This window comes from Zingiber officinale, chromosome 6A, assembly GCF_018446385.1.
Source record: "Zingiber officinale cultivar Zhangliang chromosome 6A, Zo_v1.1, whole genome shotgun sequence".
In the NCBI taxonomy this organism is placed as follows: domain Eukaryota; kingdom Viridiplantae; phylum Streptophyta; class Magnoliopsida; order Zingiberales; family Zingiberaceae; genus Zingiber; species Zingiber officinale.
Genome location: NC_055997.1, coordinates 94,253,930 through 94,269,023, shown reverse-complemented (window position 1 = coordinate 94,269,023; position 15,094 = coordinate 94,253,930).

Here is a 15,094-nt window from a genome sequence, read left to right as displayed (position 1 = left end):
GTTCTTAATCCTATGCTATTATGAATAGATGTTTGCTCAGTTTCTCCACTTAAATCAAACATTTTTGCACATACATCGGTTGAATAAGATCTTAAAGGATCAAGTCACGGACCTAAAGTCTTAAATTTCTGACCCTACTTCAGTCGTGTCCCAACTAAAGGTGGAGGTGGAGACCTTAAAGAAGGTGAACGCCTCCCGGGAACAAACCCTGGAAGAGGCCCAATTAGAGATTGATCGTCTCCGAGATGACAAAAATAGGCTTAAAGTTCTCCTACAGTCATCTGAGGCTAAGTGTCAAGAGGAGCTATCCCTCAAGGATAAGGCACAATCAGAATTGATTCAACGAACTGTAGCTCTCGAGGACTTCAAACTTTTGCATAAGCAAGAGATGTAGGAGATCGGTGGCCGACTAGAGGGGGGGTTGGATAGCTAGGTTACCCCCAACTTCAATCGCTTCCCTATAAGATGTTAGTGCGTAGCAGAAATACAAAAACTAAAACAAGAAAAGCAAACAAGAGAGAATATAAGCGCTAACACAATTCCTTTACATGGTTCAGAGATTGCTTGCTCCTACTCCACGACGTGTCCTTGAGGTGAACGATCCCTTAATCCTTCGGTGGATCAGTCCCCGACAATCTCCAACTAGATCTTACTTCTTCGAAGAAGTGGAGTACAATCTCTCACAAAGCTCTCTTCCTCTTATAAGATGAAACTTAGGTTTGGAGAGGAAGAGTGGACTTGGAAGCTTTGGACAATAACAAAGGAGTGATTCAACAATAATCAGTAACCTCCTTTATGCTCCAAAGCTTCTCTTTTATAAGTGGAGAGAGTTGATCAATAAATCAACTCAACCTGACACTAGTCGACTGATCCATGCATCAGTCGACTGGTGTGACCGTTGGACATAGCTAACGACACTCCGGAGAATCCGCGATCCTGCCAACGGCTATGCACCAGTCGACTGGTTCAGAGACCAGTCGACTGATTCTCATAGCTGACAAGAACAGAAGCATTCTATGCTCTTCGTGAATTTGGACCAGTCGACTGGTCCAAGTACTAGTCAACTGGTACCTTACATTCACTACACTCATTCTCTCCGGAGTTGCCTTTGAAGCCCTCTTCCTCGGCCTTCGTCCCTCAGATGCACCCGAGCCCGCAACTCCTCTCCTTGACATCCTTCATGTTGCCTTGAAGTCCGTTTCCTTTGGTTTCACTCAGTTGCTTCTCATCCGCAGTCCCTCGGATGCACCATCCTTCACTGATCTCATGGACCTGAGCCATAGGATGAGCTTCCCAAGCTTAGCTGCACCAAACTCCTCATGTGTGTTTCTCCAAGTCATGTAGGACTCAAACACATATCAAATACATATGAAAGCCTAACTTAAACTCTTTAACACATACATCAAAACCTTGATCATACCGATCAAACTTGGGTCGATTGCACCAACAAGAGATGGATCGCCTGACCCAAGAGTTGAATTCTAAGGGCATGCTTCTTATGAACTAGAGACGAGATCTGGAGTCTCAATCAACAGAGTTGGGCTCTTTGCAGACAGAGCTGTCTCAGGCCCAGTCTGCCCGATCTAGCTCCATTATAGCCTTAGAGACTTATAAGGTCGGGGAGAAAGATCATCTACAAGCGAGCCAGGAAGAATATTTACGTTCTTCAGAGTTTGGCTCACAAGTGGAGAATCGCTTCGTCAGATCTATGGCTTATGGTGCGGTAGGAGCACTCCAACAACTCAAGGAGGGAGGGTATCTGTTCCTTGATCCTCCTGAGGACTTCCTGGATCATCGTCGAATCCTCAAAGAGATGCCCGATGATGTATTCTCAGAATTTAAATAACCCTTCTTATTGTAAATGAACATCTGCCCATTGTACTTTATAAAAATTAATTTTCATTATCCTTACTGCTACTTCCTTTTTAGATTTTATGTCTTTTCCTTAGTCCTTAGTTAGTGGAGCTTGAGCTGTTTATCCCTAGCATGGGGACCTGAGCAGGTCTTAAAGAAGATTCATGAGTGTTCTAGACCAAGTTATCCCGACCAAGCATTTCATGCCCAACCGATCTTGTTGTCATGATCTCAAATCTTACAAAGGAGTAATTCACTTAAGTACGATAGAGATGGAGGTAGTTAGCACTCTAAGGATGGTCCAACCTCCTACCCTGAGCGTCTTGCAGGTAGTATGCACCTGACGCTAACCTTTTAACAATTTTATACGGTCCGTCCCACTGAGGTGCTAACTTGGTTACCTCTCCTACATGCTTTGTCCTTTTCCACACTAAGTCTCCTTCTTCGAAGAACCGCGGAATCACCCTCTTATTATAATTTTGGCGCATCCGCTGCTTATATACAATTAATCGAGCATTTTTCATGTCATACAACAACCTTCTGATGGATGACACCCTGACTTCTTTGGGCACAACCGCCTCACTATCGTAGACCAGGTGAAAGGGGGTGAGCCCGGTGCTCTCTTGCGGAGTTGTGCGATATGCCCAGAGGATGCTAGGCAGCTCTTCCACCCAATCGCCGCCTACATGATCCATCTTAACCTTCAACCCTCGCACTATCTCTTTATTGGTGACCTCCGTCTGCCCATTATTTTGAGGATAAGCTACGACGTGAAAGCCTGGGTTATTCCAAATTCTTGACACCATTCTTGGATCTTGCATCCTTGGCACTGTCTTTCATTATTTGAGACCAGCTTGTGCGATATTCCAAATAGGTATAAGATGTTTTTCCATAAAAATTGAATAACGACTCCCTCAGTAATCCTGGCCAGGGCTTCCACTTCCACCAATTTCGAAAAGTAGTCCACTGCTATGAGCAACAATCGTTTCTGACTTGGTGCCATTGGGAACAATCCTACAATGTCCATGCCCCATTTATCAAAGGGGCATGAGACTATTTAGGTTTTCAATGTGTCGATCGGCCGATGGGTCAGGTTCTGATGCTTTTGGGAAGATAAGCAAGTATTCACCAATCATTGAGCATCTTTCTGCAGAGTGGGCCAGAAATATCTGGGAAGCAATACCTTTTGAGCCAGCATCCTTCCTCCAACGTGGTTACCATAACATCCTTGATGTATTTCTTGCAGAGCATACTCCGCCTCCTCTGTTCCTAAGCATTTGGGCAGCAGTCTGGAGAATGCTCGCTTGTACAGCTAGTTCTTCATCAGGGTATATACATGAGCTCTTTTCCTAATCAATTTGGCTTCTTCCGAATCAACAGGTAGGACGCCCTGTTGAAGATAAATAATCATTGAGGCTCTCCAGTCGATTAACTCTTCCATATTATTCTGTAGGTCTATCTGAGCTATTAGGAAGGTCTGAGCCATCGACCTGTCTAACACCTAAGTGGTCAAAGAGATGACTATTTTAGTTAGTTCATCAGCCCTTTGGTTATCTACCGGGGGAATCTTAGTCACTGTGACTTCCTTCATTCCATTTAGTATACGGAGGAGAGGCGGTCATCCCAGTCGAGGTCGGGATTGAGTCCGATCGAGTGCTTCACTACGACGAAGAAAATGGGGAAAGGTGACGGTTGGAGCTCGACATGGTCGATGAGACGCGCGACAAAGCGACCGCCCGGCTGACAGCATATAGACAAAGGATGCGGCAAAACTACAATCGCCGGGTGATCCCCAGATCTTTCTAGGTGGGCAACCTAGTCTGGAAAAGGGTCAAGCCGGTCGGAGATGTCAAAAAGTTGGAAGCTCCATGGACGGGCCCATTCAAAGTAGCAGAAAGTTTGCGGTTGGGTGCATACTACTTAGAGGACGCGGAGGGAAGGAAGCTGGAGAGACCGTGGAGCGCAAATCACCTTCAACCTTACAGAGCCGGGTGAGAGGTGAGCGAGTGAATTCATGTACACTTGCTTAAATGAATGTTTCCTTGGACACAGGAATAAAATAATGGGATCTCTCCTAACCCATTCTTATCAAATGCGTCATCGACAGTCGAGCGACGACCTTAAACCCTCGCGCCATCGACGGTCGAGCGGCGACCTTAAACCCTCGCGTCATCGACGGTCGAGCGGCAACCTTAAACTCTCGCGTCATCGACGGTCGAGCGGCGACCTTAAACTCTCGCGTCATCGACGGTCGAGCGGCGACCTTAAACCCTCGTATAATCAAGCGACAAGTAAGAACAAGATGATTGTCTAATCATATTCAAAGACGATCAAAATATCAAGAAAAATTGTCAAAGATAAGACAGAAACCAGTTACGTCTTAAAAGTTCATGCCAACCGGGTACACCCGATGGCCGATTAGTACAACTGAAAAAAAGCACTTAGCAAACCAAGCGAACAGAAACGCTTTAGAAGGTTCACTCCAAATAAGCCAGGGCATCGTCGAGGATAGAGTCATTGAGCTGGTCGCGATCAATCATGGAGCCGGGCAGATCGGCAGGCAGATGTCCCTTTTTCTTGAGTTGATCCAAAATGTTATCCACGGTGCAGCCGAAGAGTCGGAGAACTCGGGCAACGAACTTATCCACGAAAGTGTCAGAGCGGATGTAAGTCACCTTCATCTCTTCGAATCGGCTAGGCTCACTTTCCTTATAGGCCTCCAAGGCCGACCGGGCGCTCTCCAGATCTGCCTTCACCACCGCAAGATCGGCGTCCTTGTCGGATAGCTGGCTTCTTAAAGTGGCCTCTTCAGACTCGCGAGCTTGCCGTTCGGACATCAATAGACCTTCAACATTCTTCAACTTGTCTTTCGTCTGCTTTAACTTCTTCTCGAGAGCCCGGGCTTCCACATTTTTCTTCTCCAGATCCTCAACAACCCTTTGCTTGCAGTTGGTGGCCAGAGTGATTTTTCCCTCGAAGGTGGAGATCTCTTTCTTCAGTCGGTCAATATACCCGACTTGCTAGGCGCTCTTACCTCGCTCGGCGGTCAGCAGCTCTTCACTCTTGGCTAAGTCAGCCTGCAGCTGAGCCACCTGAGTGTCGTTTAGACCGTGAGTGGTGCCCGACTGGCTGGGGGTTTCCTTCAGCCGTTTTAATTCATCCTCTACAAAGGCAAGTCTCTGGCTCATAGCCAGACCGTCCACCCAAAACTGCGAAAGTCGTGATTGGAAGGGGATCAGAAACAAGGCCAAATTAATCGGTATGAAAGTTAAGAGAAAAACTCACGCTGGTAATCTGCTTAGTATAGCTGTTCGCTAATACCCCCAGAGGAGCAGCCGTCGCCCGGGCGCGCGCATCTTCCCATATCTCGGCCAAATGGCCTTTAATGATAATCCGGTGTTCAGTCTGATCGGCTGAGCTGCCCGGCGCTGAAAGATCTTCAGTAGGAAGGTGGAGTGTGGCCGTGACGTGTCTCCGACGAGTTATGGCCGAATGGGAAGAGGCAGATCGGCCCGCGCGGGAAGAAGAGGGCACTGGGTTAATGCTTGACCTTAAGATGCGGCCCTGAGCCGATAAAGGCGGCAGACTAGCGGCGGGTGAGGCAACGAGAGGGGCGGAAGGTGTTCGGTCAGAAGAGACATTGGCAGCCTCCGACAGTATCTGACCGGAAGCACCGGTCTGATCAGCAACCCTCGCCACCGAAGTCGCGGAGCAAGCAGCTTTCTTCGCACGACGCCTCTTGCGCGTATTCTCAAGTGGCACTTCCGATTGCGAGCCCTCTTCTGGAGCTAGCTGATCCACCGGAAGCTCCGCGATCGGCGCTCTCGCTGCTGCTGCTCCGACTGGCATCAGGTTTGACTCCCCACCGGCCTCCTGAGTAGGCCCCTGTTTGGGCAGTACCGGTCCAGGGAGATCTTCCAGCTAAAACCCCCGCTCGGCCAACACTTCAACCACTACCTGGTCAACATCGGCAGAGGTAAGCTTCGATTGTCCGACCAAGCGCGCTCGCATCATGATGTCGGCTGCAAAATAAAGAAAGAATCAGTTAGATAAAGAGAAAGGAGGAACACTGATGGTGTACCTAGGTTGATCGACTCGTCGGGGCTGATCGGACTAAGGACAAAAAGCGCCAAGACTCCTTCCTCTAGCAGCTTGTGAATGTTGAACTTCTGACCAGCTAGCATGGAGGCAGCAAGCAAGTAGGCGGGAGTGTTCTTGTAGCGAGGCAACAAAAGTTGGGGCCCCAGCGAAAGTTGCCAAGTGATTTGGAAGGAAGGCCGGTTGGGGAAGTGGACAAAGAAGAAGTGTTCTCTCCAATGCTTATTGGAGGAAGACATCCTATCAAAAAAGACCAAGCCCGGTCGAGCTTGTAAGAGGAAAGTGCCTGGCTGATCGGACAGCTTGGGGTAATAAAAAAAGTGAAAAATCGAAGGGGTCAGGGGAATGCGATGTAAGTGGAATAGGATAATTACCCCGCACAGAAGGCGAAAGGAGTTAGGGACTAGCTGAGAAAGGGATAGACCGAAGTATCTACAAACATCAAGGATGAAGGGATGAAGAGGAAGCCGCAGACCGGTAGCAAATTGGTCGCGGAAGAAGCAGACACAGCCGGTCGGCGGAGCAGAAGGCCGATTGGTGGCTAGCGGGACATGGATCTCGTAGCCGAGAGGGAGTTCAAAGGTATTGGATAGGGTTTGGGCATCATCCTCATCGAATCGCGACTCCATAGTATCATACCAAGGACTCGTAGCAGAGGACGAAGGCTGCGATGCATCGGCCATGATAGAAGGGAGGAAACGAGAGGAGTCGGGAGGAAGTGCAAAAAGAAAAAGAGGGCAGAAGCAAGAGAAGGAGCTTGCCGGAAGATCGTAGGAGACAAAACAGTTAGGGGCTACAGAAGAAGACAATGAACTCACCAGGAACGGAAATGATAGGGGAACAGGAGGATTTGCTGAATAACATGAAGTATTCGCCAGAGAACGCGGACGAAGTCGCCGGGAGCAAAAGCATGAAAGAAAAGAAGACGGCGGCAACAAGCTAATAAACATCAAGGGACCTCGCTTAGCCGTCCGATTGACAACGCGAATACCTAGAGGCAAATCCGACCATTAAAATTCAAATATCCCAAAGGTCACATCCCAGCCTGTCACCTCAAACGTGCGCTAGCAGGAGGAGACGTGTGGCGTGCGTCAATAAGGTGGTTGTTAGAGTAATTAAGGAAGCGTGCTTCACATCAATGCCTCGGGCTGGTACAGGTTTCGAAGAGATTTTTGCGAGGAGCGCCTTAGCAAAGGCTCCAGAAACCGACCGAGCAAAGATAGAAAGCTCGCGGATAAACAATCCGGCAGGCTGGCCGACGGGCTCGTGAAGGGGGCCGACTGACATAGGTGACCGCCATGCTCGCAGGAAATCACATCTTCACAACATTTTGTCCAGTTAGTCGGACTTACAGCCTCCTTCAACTAGACTTAAAGGGGAGACATGTGATTCGGTGATAATCTAGGAGGGCCCCCTCCCAGGAAGTGCAGCGCTTAGGTGGACGTCAAAACTGAGAGATGGTCAGCTAAGGGACCAGCCGAGCGGACGTCTATACAGGCCGGTCGGCCGGAAGAATTCGCCGACCGACCGGAAGAATTCAAGAAGAGTTGGGTCAGCTTGTGGCGCATGGAAACCAAAGTTACTCACGCCGCTCGGATGTGATATACTCGTAAGGGGATATGGAATTGGCTGATCAGAACGATCAAGGGAAGTTCAATCAGACTAATGGCCGACAAATCAGACGGGAGATATGTGCCAACATCCTTTTGGGAGTCAATGCCACTGGCTGACGGCGCTGATGGACGGAAAATCGTACGGGAGAAGATCCCGCCGCCTTGATAGAGAGGCATTCACCCCGTTATAGTAGAACGTCAGGGACCATTTCTCGATGTTAGTTTTTGGGGAAATTTTGGGAATGGGCGACTGCTCGGGAAATGTGCAGTCAGCCTGCCGAAGCTCTATATAAGAGAGGAGGTGGTCATCCGCGGAGGTACGCGCAGATACGTCTTTAGGCACCACCATTCACTTCTTTGTTTCCTTTATTTTCCCCTCCTGCTGTTGTGTAACTTGAGCGTCGGAGGGTCGTCGCCGGGAACCCCTTCCCGGCTTGGCACTAACAACTTGTGATTGCAGGAGCGAGGCGTTTCCACCGCACACGGAGATCCACATCAGCGTTATTTCCCGGCAGCCGTCTACTCAGCTTTAGGGCAGGATCAAATATTTTTTGTATTTTGATTGATATTTTCATTAGTTGGATTAGGTAAATTATTTTCTTCATCAAAAATCACATTAATTATTTTTTTCAACTTTTAGGGTATTCTTGTTATAGACTCTATAAGCTCTACTGATTGTGGAGTATCCTAAAAAGATTTTTGTTGTTGATTTTGATGTAAATTTTCCTATGTAGTCTTTAGTGTTTAGAATATGGACCTTTAAATAATTTAAGTTAGGGATTTTATTATAATATATTTCATATGGAGTTTTATATTGAAATTTATTGATTAGTATTCTATTTTGAATGTAACATGCCGTATTTATTGCTTCGGCCCAGAATTGATTATTTATGTTATATTCATTTAACATGGTTCTAGCGGCCTCTTGTAGGGTTCTATTTTTTTATTTTACTAGACCATTTTGTTGGGAGGTTCTAGGACATGAAAATTCATGATTGTAGCCATTTGGTTGGCAAAATTCATTAAATCCATGATTGTCAAATTTCCCTCTATGGTCACTTCTAATTCTTTTAATTTTAGTATCTTTTTCATTTTCTATTAACTTGCAAAAAGAGTCAAAGATTTTGTAAGTTTCATCTTTTATTTTTAAAAATTTTACTAAAGTAAATCTTGAGTAATCATCAATTATAACTAAGCAATATTAGTTTTTGCTTAGTGACTTGGCTCCATGTGAATCAAATAAGTCTAATTGTAGGAGCTCAAATATATATATATATATATATATATATATATATATATATATATATATATATATGTATATATATATATATATAATCTTATATATTTTATTTAATTATATATTTAATATTATATATAATATATTACTTATGTTTTATTTCTATATTAATTAGATGAATAATCAATATAAAAATTTATACACATAGGTTATATAAATACTAAGTCTTTATAAATTTTTATATATTCATGTCCTACTATTTTCTTAATATAATTGATTAATCCAAATATCATAATTGTAGGCTAACTTAATTAATTTAAAACTATCTACATTAATAAATTCTTAATTAAATTGAATGAATCCTCTTAATTAACTATTGGATTTTTTTATACTACAATTCTGACTACTGTGATGCATGTGAACCCTTACAATTTGGAATGGGACCAATGAGTGCAATCCAACCTCTCTAGGTCCATCAATGAGTTTTGACCAAAACTCATTGATTGACCTAAAGACCTTGGATTTCTGAAATTTTGATATTGATCGGAAGGGGTGAATATGTAGAATCTATTTATGCTCTCCAAATCTAATTTTGAGACTTCAACTTGAATTTATGACCGTCTGCTAATTGGCACGGACCTTGGCGCTATTTTTCCAAAACCAACTACAGCATGGCGCTGGTCTTGGAAAAGCAACTTCCATGTGGCACTGTACTTGGAAAACCTGCACCCCCTATGTTAACAAACCTTCAACTCGTTTGGACCATCATTGAGAAGATATCTAAACATTAATTGAGGGTATATTCTAACTACTGTGATGTATATGAACCCTTACAACTTGGAATGGGTCTGATCCGACCCCTCTAGGTCCATCAATAGATTTTAACCGAAACCCATTGATTAACCTAGAAGCCTTGGATTTCTGAAATTTTGAATTGATAGGAAGGGTTGAGTATGTAGAATCTATTTATACCCTCCAAGCTTAGTTCCGAGACTCCAACATGAATTTATAGTCGTGTACCATGTGGTATGGACCTTGGCGTTGGTTTTCCAAAACCAACTGCAGCGTGGCACTGGTCTTGGAAAAACAGCTCCCACGTGGCATTGTTTTTGGAAAACTAGCATCACTATGTTAACAAAGCTTCAACCCATTTGGACCATCATTAGGAAGATATCTAAATAGTAATTAAGGGCATATTCTGACTGCTGTGAGTCGTATGAACTCATAGAACTTAGAATGAGTCCAATCCGACTCCTTTAGGCCCATTAATGGGTTTAAGCTGAAACTCATTGATTGACCTAAAGACCTTGAATTTCTAAAATCCTGGTATTGAAAGGAAGGGGTGAGTTTGTAGAATCTATTTATGCTCTCTAAATCTAGTTCTGAGACTCTAACATGAATTTATAGTCGCATGCCAAGTGGCATGGACCTTGGCGTTGGTTTTCTAAAATTAGCTACAGCATGGCATTGGTCTTGGAAAAACAACTTCAACGTGGTGTTGTACTTGGAAAACCAACAGTACTATGTTAACAAAGTTTCAACCCGTTTGGACCATCATTGGGAAGATACCTAAATAGTAATTGAGGGCATATTTTGACTACTATGAGCAATATGAACTCATAGAACTTGGAATGAGTCTACTCTTTAGGTCCATTAATGAGTTTAGACTAAAACTCATTGATTGACCTAGGGGCCTTGAATTTCTGAAATCTTGGTATTGATAGGAAGGGGTGAGTTTGTAGAATTTATTTATGCCCTCTAAACCTATTTTTGAACCTCCAACATGAATTTATGGTCGCATACTAAGTGGCACGGACCTTGTTGATGTTTTTCAAAAATTAGCTACAGCATGACGCTATTCTTAGAAAACCAGGTTCCACGTGGTGCGGGTCTTGGAAATCCAACACCATTATGTTAACAAAGCTTCAAATATATAACAACTATTTCATTTCAAATTGGAATGAGGCGACCTTTACTAATATTGTTACAAATACAATATAGAAATAACATAATACTAATGAAACCATAGCTCTTCTATATTTTATAAAAATAGATATACAAGTAACAAAAGTACACAATATTAGCTTTATAATCTCTACCCAAGTAGTCAAGTTCAACACAATATATAATTAGACTGAAAAGATTAAGAACTTGTCCCTCAAAATTGATATTGATACATCTATTCTAAATCTTTTCATGTCTGCTTATTTGAATTTCATCTTCAGATCATATAGTAGACATCTAATGTATTGCATCATCAAGAAGCCACAGTCATTACTATAAATAACATGAGCAATTTAGTATTTCAAATTGAAGATAAATTTACATATTCACAATGACTCTTATACTAATATGGTTTCTTGTTATGGACAATCAACTGTGGCATTGACCCATTTGGCAAAGGTATGGTGATATTCTAGCCCAGGATAAATAGAAGCAAGTTGCTCATGAGAAAATTCTTTTATTTGGGATACCTATAAGAATAAAAAAACAAAACTAATATAAACTGTAATTTATATTGCAATAGTATCATAAACAGGATTATTGTTCTCTCACCAATGCTTTAAAATCTGATGATGATTTACAACTATTGCAATGAGAATTAAAATTATAACTTGTGTGCATGCAGCTCAAGATTGCTTTTGTGTCAATAGGTATAAAAGATAATTAATCTCCCTCTAGCTAGAATATAAGGCAAACTATTCCATAGATATTTTAATGTTGACTACAATTATGCAAAGAAATATATATATATATATATATATATATATATATATATATATATATATATATATATATATATATATATATATATATATATATATATATATATATATATATATATATATATATATATATATATATATATATATATATATATATATATATATATATATATATATATATATATATATAAGCAACCAATTAATATGACATATTCGACCATTATATATTATCTGATAAATTAAATTCCTTACAATGAAACTGGTTGAAAAATATATAGAGTTATTGTATGACATACAAGATGAGGAGACCCTCCTAAATAGAATTGAACAATATGTATGAATTAACTCTCCTCTTGTAAACACATTAGTATTTACACTAGTGGACAAGGAAGTCATTTTTAAACAAAAAGTTGCTTCATCCCAAATATGTTCTGTAGCATGCTTGGAAAGACAATCATTACTTTCAATTAGGTCAATAAATATTATAACCTGTGAATTTGTATACTTGTCATAGAATTGAATTAACTATAAAATGAGGGGTTGAAACTAGCATACTTTAGTTTTTCCAATGCATTTAACAAATAGGTCACATCTTCATCTTATTTTTTCTTCTTGAGAGTTATAAATTATTTCTTCAAATACTACCACAAATAAAAATATTTGTAATTAGTGATTGAAATCAAGGAACTAAAGCTAATTGATGTGTACATACAGATTTACTGCAATTAATTACATTCTCATTTTGTTAAAATGTCAATTCTTTCAACCTCCTTTCTGGCATCTTCTTCAAAATTTACTTTTGGAATTGATATAAACTCTCTATCCTCTTCTCTATCATCCATATCAATTTTTTCTTTTCCCCGATCAAGACCAAATGTAGATATTGTGATATTCTCCGAAGGCTTGCTGAATTCTATCTTGCTTTTCTTCTTCAACGGTAACAACTTTAACCACATAGGAATCAATAGGAGTATCATTGTAATCATAGCAACTTTGGTCATGACCTCTCATAGTTCTTGTTCTAGGAGCAATAGGTTGAGAATGAGGATCCCCTATAGGGTCGCTTGATTCAGCCAAGATGCCCTGATTTTCTATTATTCTAAGTAATTCGTTCACTCTTTCATTTAGCTAATTGTTCTCCATTGTTAGCTCATTGATTCGGTCCTGATGAATAATACATTTAGGGCATTCACAGTCAGTTGGGCAATTGCTTTCTATATCATGTACCGGTGGTGTCTCTAATGGATGTGGAGTAACATCAAGCTGAGGGAGATTTTCTACCAATACTTTTTCATAAGGGGTAGGGACTAGTTCACTAATAACCTATCAAATTAGAAATAATTATTTAATAATTGCAATATAAAATTAGGTGATAGTCTTAGATATTTATCTCTTCAGGTGATACTTGCTCCAATAAAGCTCTCACCTTACTAATATGGGAAGGAGTAGACATCCACTTATTTATTGTGCCCCTTTAGTATTTATGGTTTTTGGATTGGGACATGCTCCAAAAACCATGCTTACAACATTAGAAGCAATCTTAAATACATAATAATATTCATATAAAAAAAAATCACATTTACCACTTAAAAAAAACTTATAGCTAAAAGACCAGCAAATCCCTTGAGGTATGGAACTGAAAAAGTTATATGGGATGTCAGACTTGATGCAAAAAGATCTCCGATGGTAGGTAATTGGGGAACAATAAATTGATGAATCGCTTCAACCCAATTGAATCTACCTAGATTTTTAAAATCATCTACAATATTTATATGAACTAATGAAATTTTATATATACTAGACGAAAATAAAATATAAACAAATATATACAAAATGTATAATTTACAAAATATTAAAATATCAATATCTACTTTAACTCTATGAGAATAGAGTTTAAGCAACTTCTCAATTCTTGATTTAATATATATTTTTTTTATAGAAGAGGTGAGCAAGAAAGAGGTCACCTGATGTATTAGTTGAGTTCATAGGAATAGAAGTACCTCTATTTGAAATACCAAGCAACAGGGTTCATCTCTTCTAGTGAAAGCTACTGGAACACCTGAAAATTTAAATTGATTAGTTTTTCTATTATACACTTCTAACTTTCAAAGCTAGAAAATTTACCTGAAAATATAAAAGTTTGAGATGCTAAATCTTAACTTTGAAATATATTCACGAGTAGACCACGAATTTGTTGAATATCTTGAATGTCTGAAAGAAAGAACAAAAGGAGACTGTTTAATAATCGTTTTGTGTTAATCATGTAAATGAATAGAACCACGGTCTTGTCTTTTCATTGTTGGACAACAAAAAAAATATTAAAGTGACCTAAAACACTGATTCATTAGAGTTTATGACTAACATCAACTGATGACTGAAATCTCATGGAAAAATATCAATTATTAACATAAATAAATAAATATATGCAAAAATAATGTTTCTATGATTAAGGAAAACCATCACATTACAAACCAGCACAACGTTGTAGTTAGTATTGAAAAGACAACACCACATTGTAGTTGATTTGCAAAAACTAGCTCCAAGGTTGGTGATTTGATTGTTTGCAAAAACCAGCTACAATGTGACCATTTAAATAAACAACATATACGAATTCAATTTTTTTATAAAACAATAGTACGCGGATAATGGTTTTTAAAAAATACCACTTATGTGATCATTTTTAAAAACTAGCACCATCATGTTCCTTTGAAATCAACTACTAAACTATATCTCACGGTGGTTTTTAAACAACTAGTTTTTAGAAACAAAGATGGGTAAAAGAAAAATAATCAACATACCTTTGTAGCACCCATGGAATGTGCCATTAAGAAATACAAATTGAAAAAGGAGAGGAGGGAGATGAGCAGTACAAGTTAGACAAAAACCCTAACTCACTCCAACCTAGCTAATCGTCGAAGAAGATGACCTGGATCTAAGGTCTAACGTGGGAGAAGAGAGGAGCGAGATGAGAGGGGAAGAGGATTTAGGACTTTGATTTTGAAAACCAACAACATAGACAAAGGGATGGGAAGAGAGAGAGAGAGAGAGAGAGAGAGAGACCCAAAATATGCTCGTGCATTTTGAAGAGACAGAGAAAATGTTGGATTTTGTTTGCGTCAGCTCGCCACAATTGCTATCGCCCACAGTCGGCCATATAAGAGTGTGCAAGGTAATATTTTGTGTATGTATATCTATATGAGGTTTTTCTTGATTTAGGAGTTAACGATTTTTTTTATTAAAAATACCCTCCGATAAAAAAAAATGTAAAGAAAACTATATTAAAAAAAACTTTAAAAAGGAAAAAAAACTTAAAAAATAAAAATAAAAAAACGTAAAAAAAGAGAAAAAAACACACAAAAAAAAAACGTTAAAAATATTTAAAAAAGGGGGGGGGAAGTAAAAAATATTTGATTATATTGTATTATTTAGGTTGAATCAAATAATATTTGATTATATTTGATTATATTGTATTATTTAGGTTGAATCAAATAATATTTGATTATTATTATTTAGGTTGAATCAAATAATATTTGATTATATTTTATTTTTTTATAATCTTAATTATA